Source organism: Serinus canaria, chromosome 5 (genome assembly GCF_022539315.1).
Source record: "Serinus canaria isolate serCan28SL12 chromosome 5, serCan2020, whole genome shotgun sequence".
NCBI classification, from domain to species: Eukaryota; Metazoa; Chordata; class Aves; order Passeriformes; family Fringillidae; genus Serinus; species Serinus canaria.
Genome location: NC_066319.1, coordinates 13,108,848 through 13,125,599, shown reverse-complemented (window position 1 = coordinate 13,125,599; position 16,752 = coordinate 13,108,848). Strand labels below are relative to the sequence as shown.

General features: G+C 37.3%; 1 protein-coding gene across 1 annotated transcript in view; it reads left to right on the top strand.

Annotated features, from left to right (window-relative positions):
* The window catches only part of SOX6 (SRY-box transcription factor 6), a 362,938-nt gene that overhangs the window by 38,278 nt on the left and 307,908 nt on the right, over positions 1-16,752 (top strand). The window contains exon 2 of the mRNA XM_050975367.1: positions 11,895-11,965. The gene's annotated coding sequence lies outside the window, so the exon portion shown is untranslated. The remainder of the gene's footprint in view (positions 1-11,894; positions 11,966-16,752) is intronic.

Below are 16,752 nucleotides of genomic sequence, written 5' to 3'. Positions count from 1 at the left end.
GCTTTGAGTAATCAAGAGAGAGAGGTAACACAGAGGAATGGGTTTGGTGAGAGGTATCTTGTACTTGAAGGTGAGGACATTAGCCAGAGGTGAAGACATTCCTTCTTTCTACCCTGGTAGAACTTCCTAGGATAGAAGTCAGATTCTGGTGTGTTGAAATTTCCTTTTGAGGCCGTGCTTTGGCAAGATGCTGCCTTGTTGCTTATAAAATGACTAAAGTGTCTACCAAATGCAAGTGCCAAGTCAAAATATGTTCTGTATTTTGGTAATTGTGCAGAAAGAGCACCAGATGGTTCTGATGATGAAGCGCTTTGGGTGGGATCATCAAGTTTTAATGGATGGCAAACTCCAAAAGCTTAATTATCAACCTCTCTAGCAGCATCCTTTTTATTGGAGTGGACAAGTTATTTTCAGAGACAGAAAAGAAATAACTCTGTATTTCTTTGCACGTAGCTGAATAAAACCCACTTAGCTTCTTTGTAGGAGTATCTGAAGCTCAGAATACTTGGGCCTAATAGAGAGGGTGCCAAGTTATGTTCCAAAGTGGAAAAACTATGTTATGAATAATACTGTTTTTGTTTGAAGGATTTGATATTTTCCCAGCATGCCCAGTTTTCATGGTGTGCTGCTAATGTGTAACTCCCCTAAAATATCAATACCCTACATTTTGGGTTCAGGTGTATAGCAGTGTTGTTTATGTTCCACATTTAGTCTGAAATGGCTCAAGAGTGGTCTGTTCGTTGAGAAAATTTTCCTATTGGAGGAATTTGGACAGGCCACATTTAGAGCAAAGAAACTAAAAGATTAAATAGCAGATCTCATAGCACACTTTTAAACTCCTGCAATGTTGCTTGATTTCATAAAGTGAGTCCATTCAAGCTGGAAGTGTTGATTGATTTGTTTCTGCAGTGGTACAATTTGGCTTTTGATTTTAATACCTTCCATTCAAGGCTGGTAACAGCATAGCAGTAACTTGTGTGCTGTAATCACAGAGGGCTTTGTATGTATTTGAATAAAATGTTCTGAGTGTGAATTTTATTTTTTCTTTTTCCATTTGTATATGTTTGCTAAATCCTAGTGATGGTAGCATTTGCTTCCAGTTTTTACACAGGAATACTATTACCCTTGCCTGAAACTCTGGTTGTTATTGTCACTGAAATAATGGAAAATTTCACCACTGATTACAGGGTCAGCTTGTTGAAATACATCTCAGATAACAAATATTTGAGCTAATGACACCAAGTACAGCCATCACTCACACCATGCAAGTACCTTCTGTAGAATAGGACTGGATCTTCAAAATGCTGTAAAATTTCAATTTTCTGGGATTTGAGAGTCTTGCAACTTATCCTGCTACATAACAGCAAGTAAAACCAGAAGGGCCTTACTGGTTGTGTTTTCAGACCACCTTATTTTGTCTGCAGCAATCAGGTTTTCAAAACTGTTGGGACTTGCTACAGAGCACAGCTGCTTCTCCATGTAGGGAGAGATATCAAGGAGAGTAGCATATATGATTGATGGGAGACTGTCTTGTTGGCATTGAGCCACCTTGCAAATTTTTTTATATAATTGTCTGTTAATTTTTGTACGTGCACTTCAGCAACTTGTGATGAGTTAATCTCGGAGTCAGAGTCAGCATGGTTACACAGAGGATTGATCTGACTTTTTGAGAGTAATGGAATATTTTTAACTTTAAACTTTCATAATATTTTAATTGTATTTTCACTACGTTTTACAGCTCTACGTGGCTTAGACTGGGATTCTGTTTTTTCTGATCTCATTAAGTAGAATCTTATTCTCTGATTTTCAAGGAGCTGACTTGTTATTTCACCAGCTATAGGGCACCAGAATTAGAAATGTGTGTTCCTAGGTCTTCAAATTATGGCTTGAAAGTTCCACAAACTTTTTGTTGGCACTCTGTGCAGAGGAAAATGTCATCCAACTCTAGTATTTTCAAATATTTATCTTGTAAGGTACTTTAAAATTTCTTTAGGAAGTGTTATAAAGGTGTAAAATATATTCTTGTGGTGATTTACAATAGTAATTTCTGACTTTGCAGTGAATTGCCAGGTAATTATACTTCAGTCAGGTTTTAGAAATTTCTAAGAGGTTAATTACCTCTTTGGAATGAAAGAATAAAGGGCAAAATCCCACACCCATTAAAATATTTGTTGTCCCGTGGTAAAACAAGTACAGGAGGGTTTTAACCCATTGTCCCCAAAATAGCCACATTTCCCTGTGAATTTGGAGGAATTCCTTGGGTTTGCCATATTTCTTTGAGGGACCATATTTATTCACACTGAATAGTGTGTCTGCTGATATATTGAAAATCCCTGTCCTCTGAGAACTGCAGGCTTTTCAGTCTGTCTGTGGCAATTTATGCAGCAGTGAGAACAGTGGGATCTTGGACATAACCATGACCTGCAGCATCACCCTGATGCCCTTAGTTGGAAAAAAAAAAGTGGATTAAGTTATTTGGAATCAAGGAGTAGTCAGCAATAAAATAACTGAAAATGTAAATGTGACCACTGGAACTCCAACTGGCCCTTTACAGTTTCTTTAATGAAGAAAAAGGAGAATAAGGAAGAATAAGGATTAAAAGTCAGAAAGATAATTTAAAAACATGATATTGGTTCTTGAAAGTGGAATTTCAACATTTTCTCTTTTCTTGATGTCCCAGAAATTTTTCTTATGAGTTTACTTATAAATAAATAGTTAACTTTGCAGTGCATTCCAAATATTTCAAAAGCCAGAAAAAGAAGGCAGGGTCACCTGGAAAAAGAGAAATTTCTAGCTCAAAGAAGCAAAATGTGTTGAGTTAAAGTAAAATAGAGAACTAGAAAATTTTACAAAAATAATAAAGAATAAAAAAAGAAGACAACCTACATACTTTATGGTTGCCAGGGATTAGTTATAACTTGTGCTCTAATGATTTCTGGTGGATGTTGCTCCAGTGTTTACTCTGGTGTTCGTTAAAAAGAAAATGGATAAAACACCACCCTAAAATTCTATAGCAGCTTCATACAGCACAAGTACTTCCTATAGAACCTTCTTTTTAGAGAAATATAAGTTATTCTCTGTATATTTTTCTTTTCTTCCTTCCTTCCTTTTGTTTAGTTAAGGTGGTGATAAGATCTTGTAACGAGACATGTCAGGCTGATGAGTTAATTTGGTGAAACTTTTAGGTTTGCCAACTTCTTGATTACAAATTCATTTTTTTTTCTTTTTTCTTTCTTTTTTTTTTTTTTTTAAAGTAAGATCAGTATTCCACTTACATTTATGAAATATCACATGCAAAACACCTAGTAACCACCCCTCTAGCCATCAGCTTTTCATTGCTGCCTGTCAGTATCTTGCTGAGGGCAGGTGCAGATAGCCTGGGGCTCAGAGATGTCAAGCAATGCTGCTAAATGCCTGGAGATATGGTTTTATATGACTATTTAAAGAGGCTATGACTATCTAAATAATTTTCAGCACATGAGAAACTCAACCTTTCCCCCAAACTTGCTTTTAAATTTGTGGCTTGAGACATTCTGTCCTAAAGCCCAGGGTAACTCTGACTCTGAGTTTACTAATATGTGAGTCCTGTAAACAGTACAAAAGCAGGCAATGAACAAAAAACTCATCTTTTTGGACTGATAGAAAATAGAGCTTTAGCATTTTTACCTCTTTGACTTCAATACCCAGGATTGTGCTTAAATTGGAGTAAGGGGTCATCATATAATTTGCGAGAATTTCTACAAGAATTTCAATCTGTGGTGAACATAGTTCTGGTTTCAAAATATCTTGCAGAGGTGAATTTTGCAGAAAAAAAATAGGAAATCCAAATCTTTGGATGATAGGCAACAAGTATTTGTCAAAATCTCAATTCAGATTTTGACAGTGAGGTCATAAGTGAAAACTCCAAGGAAACTAGGGCTACACCTGGTAAAGTCTCCAAAAGGTAAAATGTTGCCAAACTGATAGTTTTACCACTGAAGGCAAATTTCTATTTCAAGGTGTACTCTTTCCTTAATTAGAAGAATTTTTTCTTGCTTTTTAAACTAATGAAGTAGTCATCCTTTAGGAGACACTGAAAGGAGGCCTAAAGGTTTTTATTTTGAGCGCTTGATGAGATAATGTGATTAATATTTTTTGTGTGTGTGATCTATTTGTCCAGCAGGTGAGAATTAATTATCTTCAGATAATTGTAGATAATCACAAATAGAAGGGTCCTTTGGGCAGGGTACAAAGCAATATCCTTGCTGGGGCACTCTGTGCCCACATACTTGGGAACAGTTTTCCCACAGAGGATGCACCTGTAAGGTGGGATCCTAACTGAATGGATCCTGGAAGAAAGAAATTTTATTTACTCATTTTTCTAAAGTGAAATGAAAATTAGAGCACCTGGATTTCCTTTTCTCTGATTGTAGTGTCAGGATAAATGAATTCCAAAAATGGGAGCTGAGAGGGGAAGTTAGAGCACGACTAACTGAAAAAACAGATTTTAGCTATAATTATTATGTTTCAGGGTTTCAGGGAAGAAAACTCTGAGATATGTAGTAGGGAGATTTTGTCCCTCAGGGAATCCAGGGAAGTAGACCTGAAGGCAGACATTCTTAAGGCCTTCTAATTGATTTTTATGTCCTACTTAACTAGCTTTGAAAACTCTTAGCTTCATGGGACTCTCCAACAGAGAAACCCAATATTTTGTCTGGATTAATATTAATTTCAATGGGAACAAATGGCACAACTATACTGTAATATAACAAAATAGATGTGTCAGAAAAATTGTCAGTTTGTGTGCAGCTGACATCTCCTTTTCTCTTTCCCTTTTTCTATTCTGTTTTCCTCCTTTTTTTTTTAATTTAATTGAAACCAGCAATCTTTTTTTTTTTTTTTCTTTTTTTTTTTTTGCTGTTGTTTAAGTACACCACAGTCAGGGCAGGTTGAACCTCCAATTGTCAGGGAAACATCAAATCCACGTGCTATATGGGGTAAATATGCTGGAATTTTAAATATGGTGATGTGTTCCCATGCACTGTATTATTGTTGATATCTCTAAAATATCAGCTCAACAATTCAGCTATCTAACCATTTTTAAATCTTGTAAAATGGTAAAACTGGGCTTTCAGAATTACCACTCCCCCTGCCCCCCTCATATAGACAGATATATATAATATATTTCTGCTCAAGGGCTTTAGTTTCCTGTTAATATTCCAAGCCTTGTCTAGGCATATGTAGGTGTTACGCTATAAAAAAAAATTGTACCAAGGAGTTTGCATCTGGTAAATGTAGCACAAGTACAGTTGAGTAGGTGGTTAAGTCAAAGTGCAGTGAAAGAACCTGGTGAAGATTTATCCTGAACTCTTTGTGTGGCCTGAGTGAGACAGCATCAGGCACTGAGGGATGCTAAGTGTCTCAAAGCCTCCCAAGTTATCTAAGTTTCAACTCTACATAATTCTTTATGCTTTGTCGGGCCAGGAAAATGCAGTCACAGAATTTGTTTTTATTTTCCTTTCCAAAAAGGCCTTTTTGCTCAGAAGAGGTCACCAGGTATATATAAAATATAAAGATATGTATAGGTGATAGATACAAAAAAATAGAGGATAAATAGATACCTGTAAATATAGACAGTTGATTTGCATCACAAATCAATGCAATTTCATTCTGTTGTGTATCTGAATTTCAGTTTGGTCCAACCCAGAGCTCATGAAGCTAATTAAAGAGAATTAAGTGCATGGTGAATTACAGTTTGAATAATATTTTATACTCTTTTTACTGTTGTTTTCAGTCATATGACTGAGCTTTTAAATATAGTAAGCCAATTCTTTAGCAAAATAATTTTAAACATTGGTCTGCATATGAAAAGGAAGGGAACCTGACACATTATGTATTCAAAAGATAACTGGAGCCAAAAACTCCTGAAGGTATTGTTAATTTTGGTACAATTTGGCAAGAAAAATTACATCCAAGTAGTAAGCTAACAGCTCCTGGAATGTATTGTTGCATAAATGTAGTATTATATAATGAACCAAAATGTTATTATTTTGTGTTAAAGTTGTATCCAGAGAACCCTTATGAGACTGGATTACCGTTGTGCCAGGAGACCTTGCTGTTGTTGCAATTCCCTGTACACCCCTAGGAAGAGATTAAAAAGAGATCATTCCACATGGTGAGAGGATAGTTGAGGCCCAGGGGGAGAGAGAGAGAAGAGAAAAAAAAAAAGGCCAAATATTATAATGCAGGTCAATGGCAACACCATCCCTTCAGTCTTTGCATGATTTCCACAGGGACAAGAGTGTCTCTGCAGAGTGACCCTGGGTGTCACTTCCAAACCACGTCCTCTGCAGCCCACAGCTTCTGCAGGTGTAGAGGGTAACTGGAAGTGCAGTTTGGGTCAGCTCTAAAGCTCTCTCTGTACTTGTTACATCCTTCCAGCAGCACCATCCTTCTAACACCAAGGGTTTCTTATGTTTGCAATCCCGCTCGTACATCTTGGGGCTTGTAATGCTGCAACTTTTCAGTCAGGGCTTAATTGACCTGGCAGTGCCTTCAGCACATGGATGGGCACATGGAAATGCTACAGAAACTGGCCTGTTGTGAAAGCTTCCTCTGTTTCCTTTAATGCAGTCCTATGGACCAGGAACGCCCCAGCCCGTGGCTGTGAAAACGCCGTGCAGCTCACCGGGAGTTCAGAGGTGTTTTTGTGTCCCAGCACACCGTGTGAGTGGCAGTGGGCTGCTGCAGGAACTCCAGGGAAATTTGAGTCCCTTGATGTGGGAGCAGGCAGCCAGCAGCGTTTCCCACCTTTCCCCAGGCAACAGAGGAGGCTTGTGCTGTCTGCAGCCGATGAGTTATAACTGGAGCTCCTCCTCGCCCCTCGGCCTTCGAGCAGCGTGGTGTATGTCTTGTGGTTCTTATCTGCTCGAAAGTATGCACACAGAGCTTATCAGATCTGGAATGCCAGCACCCTGCCTTTTATATGAAGCAATAAATGCATATTTAGGTATTGCTTTCATCTGCACGGCGAATTAGATGTTTTTGGTGTTTTCAAGTGTAATTTTAGTGGTAGATGTAATAATACATTTAAATTAGTTGTTGGAGATACGCAATACTTCTTTTCGTGAAAATCCTTTTTAGGCTTCAGCTGATGCTACGTTATGAAGTGACACCACATATATTTTGTATTCTATACTTATGTCCTGTAATGATTGGATGCTTTACAGATCTGCAAGCAGACAGCAGAGAAGCCTTCCTGAATTGTCTGTTGAAGACATTTACACAATAACACAATTATTTGTTAAGGAAGAGATGATAAGGAACTTTTATAGCCAATTATATAATGTAACACTGCCAGGTAACGTGCCACTACTGAGTGACACCCTTTTGGGAACGACAGGGAACCACTGTCTGTGGAGTTTGGCAAAAGTGGTGATGTTTATGGGGTTCCTTTTTTAAAGAGGTGGTTTACAGAAACACCATCACTCTATGTGTTTGTTGACATGTTTTTTGTAGGCAGATGTGAGGTTGCTCTAAACTGGAAGTCATGTAGTTTACGTAAGTGCTAACCAGAGCTAAACTGGATTAGAGTGGGTTTGTGGCCAGTCATCTCCAAGTGTGGGCAGAGTGAGCTCATATCTCCCTGCAAAGCTGTGGAGATGTAACCTATTTTAGGTACTTCTTTTGAGCCTCATTTCTGTAATAATGACATCACGGCTTCTGGCGTGTCGAATTGTAAAGCACCACTGCTACAGAGGGAAGAAATACTAGCTCCTTTTTGTGTATGAGGAACTGGGAAGCACAAGGCAACCTCTGATGAAGGTTGAGCAGAAAATCTGTACCAAAAGCAGCAGCTGAGTACAGAGTTTTGGAGAGCAGTTTTTACACTGTATGAGCTGTGGCGTGGCTCTTACCTCCCTGTGATGCAACGTGTGTTTTAAAATGACCACATGTGGAACAGGTGGTGTACTCTGATTCCTTCTTTCATGGATCACTGCAATCTCTGTTAGGGAGTACAAAAATCCAAATGAAAATCACTGCAGAGGGACTACTTTAAAATGCAAAGTGATAGGGAAACAATGTTGTAGTTACTTAGGTTTGGTTGGGTGTTTTGGTTTTTTGTTTGCTTATTGGTTTGGGTTTCTTTTTTTTTTTTTTTTTTTGGTTATGCAAAGAATGAAGAGTAAATATTTTAGGATTTAAAGGCAATAAAATACAGTACTTGAGGGTTTGAACAGGAGTGAAACAAAGGGAAGCTAGCAGGATTATGCTGGTAGTGGTTAATTACTGCATTTGCTTTCCTGTTTCAAAATGATCACGTATGAAGAATACACTGTGTGTAAGTAAAACATTTTTCGTTGAACCACCTTGAAAAAGTTTCCTTTACCTGAATAAAGGAAGCTTTTTAGAAATCCAGTTCAAAGGTTTTCATTGCAATCAGCCTGCTGCCTCCTTCATTTTTGTGATTGTGTCTAGACACACGTCATTAATGATGCTTAAATTGTGAAATATTGCACATTTAAGGGTGTGAAATTGCTACGTGATTCAGGCCCTAAATGTGTAGTTTCATTTCTATATTATTCCTTTTTCTCATTTCACATTATGCTATAATTCTGAAAATAGTTTTTTAACAGTTTTTAAATGATACATATTCTAGTCCCAGCAGCCCACAATGACAGGCCACATTCTCAAATGATACAACATGATGCCATGCTTTTCACTAAATGACTGCTTCCATTTTTTGCTTCCAGGCTTCCTTCACTCTCGCTGGTGGCTGTGCACAGAAAATACAGGCTACCTGTAGAGGCTCTATCTTAGAAGAATCAGAATATTTTAATTAAGGATTTTTTAAAAATTAGTTAATTTTTTTCTCCTTTTCAAAAGCGATGAGTTTATTTTTCTGAAGACCGAGACCTATGGGAATTATTAAGGGTGAAAAGATGACTATTTTATAACTGATATTTGGCTTTTTATGGAATTTTCTTTGGTTCATAACTCATAGGGTAAACAGGGTCCTACTGTCATTTAGTGATGTTCATAATCCATTTTATGTCCAGTATTGGTGTCAATATGTGCTTGCAAGACAAGCCAAGGCGTAGCTGTTTGAAAATTGAGTTATTTTGAAGGTTTCTGTTCAATTGTTGGATGGCTGTGCATTATTCTTAGGTCAATGAGAAGTGGTTACCTTTACTAACTCTTCAGCAAAGGTTCCTGAAATCAGAGTGTAAGTTGCTCTTACAGCTTTATTTTCCCCCTTTCATATTGGCATTGGGAGAGCAATCTTACCATCTTTAATAAGGATGGTAGCAACCTTCTAAACATGCAGAAATTGCAGGTATTCAGAATGTTCTGAAAGCATTTCAACTGCAAAATATCTGAGGGGAATTTCTGGTGGGATTTGTATCAATTAAAACTACAGAGTACTTTTAAGACAATTTTGTCCTTTTATATGTTTATGCAAGAGATCTTCACCTGTGTGGTCACTTGGAGTTCAACTTGAGACTTTTTAAGTGAAAGCATAAATGGTTTGAGCTAATAGAGTAATTTTTAATAAATATTGTGATTTTAGTATTTGATGGGCAGAAAGTTTTCTTTATTTCCTTTTCTTCTTTTCTATGTGGATAAGAAAATAGGGTTTATTTTCAGATTAAGAAAAAGTACTTGGACATCTAAAAATAACAAAAGTGATGACTGCTATAGAATAGAGGAATACAGGTGTAAGAGAAGTAAAAGTAGTTAGCAACCACTCAGTCTAATTAGGTCATATGGTTCATGTGGCTGTGTGTTAGCTATATTTTCTTTCTTTTGGGCAGAGAACTATGCAAGGTAAAATGAGTCCAGGCAGTAAGGAAAAGGTATTTTCTTCCATGTAAACGCTAGATACCTCATACCTGAAATGTCACTGTGAATAACTTTCTGGTAGATTAGCCTGTTTTCAGCATTTTTCTTGCACCCTGCTTGTTTTGGTAGACCATGGGTATTACTGAACCCTTCCTGGACTGCACTATTTTATTAAAGTGGTAGAAGAAAAGTTGGTTTTGTACAGGCTGCTGAATGCAACAGACACCTCAGCTCTGATGAGTCCATTTTGAACAGACCAGGCTCTTCAGGGCTGGGCTTTTTTCCCCCCACCCTGCCCAGCTCCATAATGGATAAGCCTGCAGCTGATTCACAGTTCTGAGGTGTTATCTGAGCAACAAGCCTTCACTGGCTCGGGGTCACTGGGTTCAGCTAGCCCTCTTCTGCCCTCTCCCTCACTTGCACTGTAAGAATTAAGGCTTCACACACCTATTGTTCTGCAGGATTTTTTACCAAACTGAACTTTCTCCCTGGTAGACTGTGCCAAAGTGCTAAAGCTAAGTTTAAAATTTTGTATGTTTAACCTTTCCCCCTAATTGCTTGCCCAGAATAAAGGTTTGGTGCTTTGTTCCTAAATTCTCAACATGAGGTGGTGTGCATTAAAGTGTATTTATACTTTCAGATTAATTAACTCTGACCTTATGAACCACTGTCCTTGTTTAATTGGTGGCTCCAAAGCACACTAATGGCATAAATCAGCTGATAATGAGATTCAGACTTGCTTTTAAAATATATAATAACAACACTGCATTGATAGAGCAAATGAGATTTGTTGACTCTCTGTTGGTATTACAGGAGAGAAGACACAATTAAATGTGTACTTTCAGGATGGGGGAGGGCTTGGTTGGAATGAATAATATGCACTTCAGGGTGGGTGTATGAAATAAGGAGGATATTCTGCATCAAGATAAGTTTGGTATTCTCTCCTTGTCTCTAGGCACTGCACAGTACTGGCTGGTGCACTTTAGGATACAGAAATGTTGTGGGAAGGTGTTTCTTAAAGATTACTGGGGGCTAAGAAAAATGACAATTTCATCTTTAAATATAGTTACATGTTTTTAAACTGAGCTTACACCCACTGTTTTATGAACTGCAAATTAATCAGATAGCTCCCAGAGAACAAAAAGGTTTTGACCTAAACTAGTTGCCCAGGCTCCATTACTATTTTCAGTTTAATGTTACCCATATCCATCCTCACATTTTGGAAAGAAAACAAGGGCTGTGCAACAAAGTTTCTTTGTTTTGCTAAGAACTAAAAATGTGCTGTATGTAGACCAAACAATAAAAATAAACTACTGAACTACCTTCTAATGCATGGGGGTTCTGGAGAGAGGAAACCATGGATATTTAGAGGCATAAAGTGAGTCATTGTGCTAGTTAAAGAATTTTATAAGGCGAGCTCTGTGGGTTTGAGTTGCATCTGTTACCTTTCCAACTAGAACTGAGGGGTATGCAGGAAAAAGAATGTTGGATTTAATCATGCCTTATAGTGACTGCATTGTACTTAGGCTAAGCTTCTAACTGGAATCTAGACCATAAGGGAACAAAATCGTTAGTCTTTCTTCTTTGTATAAGTTTTGCCTTAGATGGGCTCCAATTAAATGACCTAAACAATAATTTTACACCAGGTAAGCTGCAAAATGCTGTTAACAAACTACTTAAATTAAAGAAAAAAAAAAGGTAATAAGTGTTCTGTAACACTTGAGAACATAAAAAAAGAAAAATCTCCAAGCCAGAAACCCCCTCACAGTTATTTTCCTTATTAAAAGATAACCGTGCTTGCATTTATGACAGTTCTTAGAAGCCATAATGGACTGGGTTGCTATGGTGTGAGATGCAGAACAATGAAATAATTGTTTCTCTTGGTGTTGGCTTCCTGGAAACAAATTCTGTGTAAATTACTTGGCTGAAAGTGTGACAACAGTCTTGTGTTCTCTTTCATTCGGTTCATGGTTAAAAATCGTAACTATTTTATAGCAATAAAAAAGTAACATTTATCAGTTCTGGGCTTTCTTTTGTTTCAACTTTTTTTTTTTTTCCTTTTATATTTTCAGGTCAGTTTCATGAATTCAAAAGCAACTTACCAGTGATTTCTGGGAGCTGGGGCTGATTTTCTTGTGTATTTGTAAGTATTTATTCTTTTCCCTGTTATGTGCATCTTTCTAGTACTCTTTTGACATGGAAAATGGAAGAAATTTTGAAATTTCACTGTTGTATTGCAGTTTTAGCATGTTCATTTAGCAAGAATTTGACCTCACTACTTTTAAAATTTTGGTAAATTTTTTTGCTACCAACTTATGCTTCTGCCATTCAGAGGAGCTACAAATACTGAATTAACAGTAAATGTTAATATTTCGAGCCTTGTTTAGGTTTTTGTAAAAATAACAAGGAAATAACTAGGAATGCATTTTTATATCCCTTGGAGAAATCTGGCCTTTATGATTTCAGCAAAACCTTGGTCATTGAGGTCACAGCTCAGGAACATGTTTCAGAGTCTCCCCAAGGTGAGATACATCAAATGGGGCTACACCTAAACAGAAATGCTCTGAGAAAGGGAAAGCCAGAGGAGAGGATCAGGAGGAAGATAGTTATTCATGAAACAAATGAAAAGCTTTCAGAATTGCTGTTTTGGACAGTCCTCAGCTTTAGTCAAGTATAATAAGAAAAATATAATGGCCCCTAGACTTGACATGATATAAATTATTGCAATACCTCATGTATGATGTAGTATAAATAAAACCAATCTATGCAGCTTGTTCTCTTAAGTCACAAATATAGTTTATGAATAAATATTTATTCGATCATTTGTGGAAAAAGATGTTCACAAAACTGCATTCATCAGGGAAAAAATATGGCTGGTTCTTGTCTCAATATGGAAATGTGTTCAATTTTTACTAACCCTTCCTCTTTACAAATGTTCATTTTCACATATGGTTTTGCTATTCTATTTGCACTTTCCTTCATTTACAGGTCAGCATTTTTTTAATGAACATTCTCAGTCAGAGATAAAGAAAATATTATCAAATAAGATAAACAGTTTAAAACCAAGTATCACCATTGAAAAATAATTCTGAGAAGGCAATATAAAGTGATTACTGAATTGAGAGTGAGGAATTTGTTATATTTTTTCTGCCTTTGCTGCTGCTTAATTTTTTTGAGCAATCAGTTTCTTCTCTTCATTTTTCTCTTTTATAAATAGAAATAGTAATACATTACTGTATACAAAGAGTTTATACCTCAATATAGAGCACACTTTCCAAGGAAAAGGAATAATTCCAAAGAATAAATTGAGTGGTAGTTTCATGGTGAAGATTTTGTGTACCAAGCTAATTGGGTGAGAAGCTGTAAGTATTGTTCAGTTCATGTTCATGTAGTATTACAAACAGAGAAAGGGCTTTAGTAATTATATTTTGGGCTGCTGGTCTGATCTTCTCGAACAAAGAGCTGTAGCGAACCAAAGTGATGTAAAAACGTGCTTTGAAAACCATCCTTGTGTTTAGGTGAATCCAGTAAGTATCTAAACTTCCAGGAGAGGCATGGGCTGCTTTGATCACACCTCTGCACACTGGCTGTTCCAGGGAAGGCTGTTAGCACAGCTGAGACACCTAGCAGGTTGTGGCCATGAGAGCTGGGGTGTGGTTCAGCAGCCTGAGCATCGAAGCTGAGGTGGTGCCTGCATGAAAGGATGAGCCACAGCCTGGCCTGTCACTGGTGTCCTCTGCAAGCCAGACCTCAGTCTCAGTGACATGAGTACTGGGAGAAGCCAGCACCGTGCTGACTGTTCTTCTCTGCTTCAGTGACTCATTCTAGTGTTTAGCACTATATATCTAGAAACATATGCTAACCTTAAGTTCACATAAACTGAAAATAAAATGAAATGTAGGAGGTACAACTGATGGATTCAGCCCCGTGTTCCTCACATACTGAGAAAAACACTGAAGTACAGCTTCTGCAGTAATACAGGCTTAGGTCTTAAATCATCTCTGTTGTGCCTCTCCAAACTTACAGATACTCTGTACCTGATTTAGGCAGACACAGATTTTTGTTATGCAGTAACAGGACTATGCACAATGACATAAATGAGACTGATAAAATAATAGGACAGGTTGTGACCTGAGATACCCTTCCATTTCTGATTTCTGCAAAATCTTATGCCAGACCATGGAAGCTGATGGACTCGGGATCAGGGCCTGAGGCTGAACAAACAGGCCCTGAGCAAAGGAGGAGGTGGGAGCTTCGGGGCTTGGCGTGGAAGACGAGGAGTTTGCTTGAATAAGGGGTTTTGAGAATAAATTCTAAGCAGTATTTAAAAAATGCTAATGAGAAGTGTATACCCTTTTCATGTCATGCTGTAATATTTGGGCATGTTTTTATGGTGTGTTTGTTTGATCTGTACTCCAAAGGGAAGGAGTGCAGATCAGTGCTGGAAAGATTGATCTTTGAAACTCTGCAGATTTTTTTTATGGGAATAGAGCAAGATCAGCTAAATGCTGCTATAGGTCTATACCAAAGCTATTTCAACCAGGGGCTATAACAACTTTTTCCTCAAATTTTTGAAAGTTTTGTCATAGGTGCATTCTGCTGTAACATGTAATTACTTGGATCATCCAGTTCAGGCAACTTTGGGATTTTTTGGTCGTATTTGGCTAGTTTTGTTCAGGGGAAAACAGGATTGATGATTCATACAAAAGTAAATTTCATGGAAAATGTGACATTTGTGCTTTTGTTTTATGCCCACAGAGTAATTGTCCTAACTAAAGGTTACCTTTTTTTCAAGAATGTGGTTTTAACATGGTTTAATTTATTTAATTGTTCTTTTCAAGTAAGTTTGCCCAGTAGTAAACTGCAATAGTTATTTAAAGACATAAATGGCAAAATAAATATAATTTAATAACACTGCATTTAAAGCCAATTTTGATTGTACATCAGGAATTAGATACATCTTGTTACTAGCAGTTCAGTTTCTGTGTAAACATTTTATTGTGGCTTGGCTACAATGTGAAAACACAGACAGAGTGAGAAAAATAAAACCTGAAATGAGGGGTGTTAAAACCCATGAAACTTCAGTGTCTTGAGCTCTATAGTGAAAAACCTGTGTTGAAAGCATGGCAAAAAATATAATCTTATTTAGGAATAAAATAAAATCCTTTGAAAACAAACAACAGGATTTTTATTTTAAGAAGGTTTGAGAGCAGAACCAGAAGCTCTTAGAGAACACACATGCACACATGTTATGACACAACAAAACTGACATTATGGGTAGGTAAATTTTATCTTGTCAAACACTTACTCTAATTAACATATTAACAGAAGCATGCTTTGCTTGAAACTCAATATTTGATATTTTTCCCCAGTCTTAGTTTTAAGGCAAAATTTATACTTTTTTTTTGTTGTTGTTTAATTTAGACTGTTTCTATTTACACTGTGGAGCATCTGACCAAACAGATTTGTGCTTTGTATTTCTACCAGCTTATTTAAAAGAAGAAAATTATTTAATTGTGAATGTTTGTATAACAAAGTCAAAGCACAGCTTATTTGGAGCACATGAAGACATATGTCTTTGGTGCTATTACCTTCTGGGTTTAATTGATAACATGTGATGTCCTACTGGATTACAGTTAATATATTTGGGGAAAATATATGCTCTCTACTTTCTACAAAAACAATATACTGAGCCCAGGTCTCAAAAAGTTGATCTCCATTTTTCTCTTCACAAGGCAGGGTGTTAATCAGCATTTTGGTCAAGGAGATGTTGGCCAGCTTATCACATACCTCTTTCTAGAAAGAGCTGAGTGTTTCAAAGCTCATATTAAGACAGCACAGTGGTATCTGTCTAGAATCTCTGTTGCTGCAGCATCCATACCCTTTTTGGCACGTGTGTCCTGCAGGTACCAGAGGCCTTTATCCCCTTCTGCATCCTTTCCAGCTGACCTTGTGACAAGCTAATGCAAAACAATCTGGTTAAACCATCATTTAACTAGACCCTCAGCAATGTGAAGCTCTGTTTTCCTGGGTTTGTTTTATAAATGGTGAATATAAAATCAATTTCAAATTTCCAGTATATAACATGTGGTGAAAATAGATAAAAAGAAGACACCTACCTTGAAGAATTTTTTTGTCTGAGAATAATTTCCTAAATGTACATCTTTTAGATGTTCTTAAGAGACAGTAAGCTGAGCAGAAAGAAAGTGGAAGAGGGAAAAGCATTTCTTTATCCTCAGCTAAAACCTGGTGCCCAAAACACATTTGCCAGTGAGGATCTGATGGATGCATTGTTGCATCCTCCATCCAGAGCTTTGTAGCTGTACCTGAAGAGAGGAAGGTGTGGGGGAAGGACTCACGGGGAAGGAAAGGTGGCTGAGCCACTCCTTTGCTAAGAACAGGGCAGAGCTCAAATACCAAAAGTCCTGTTTGTTTTTCAGTATCTGAAGTTCTCTCCCCAGCCTGTGCTTCCAGCTGGGATGTCTGATGGACTCCCCTGTGTGATTTTATCCCAAGCTGTTTGGTTGTGGGAGGTCACCTAGGGACTTGTAGTTCTAATTGAAGGAAAGTCTGTGGTCTGATGCTGGCACAGAAAGCTGCTCCTATCTGAGTTCCTCTTTACCTTCTGAGTGCAGCAGACATTATTTTGGCTGCTTCTCTGCTGCCCATGAAGGCTGTTTCTTGGTAATAATTAAACAAATAAATGGGTACACAGGATACTTGTGTTGTGAAAGCATTGTATTAATTTTAGACAGTTTTTCTTATGATAAACAAATAGTGTACTTAAGCTACTTTTGGTATTTAGCATAGAACAGAAATCTCCTTCAGTTCTTTATGAAGAAAGAAATGTATGGCACAAGAGAAAATACATAAAATACCAGTTTTAATTTACATAAACCCAAGGGGTTCCAGGCTGTAAGACTCCTTAGC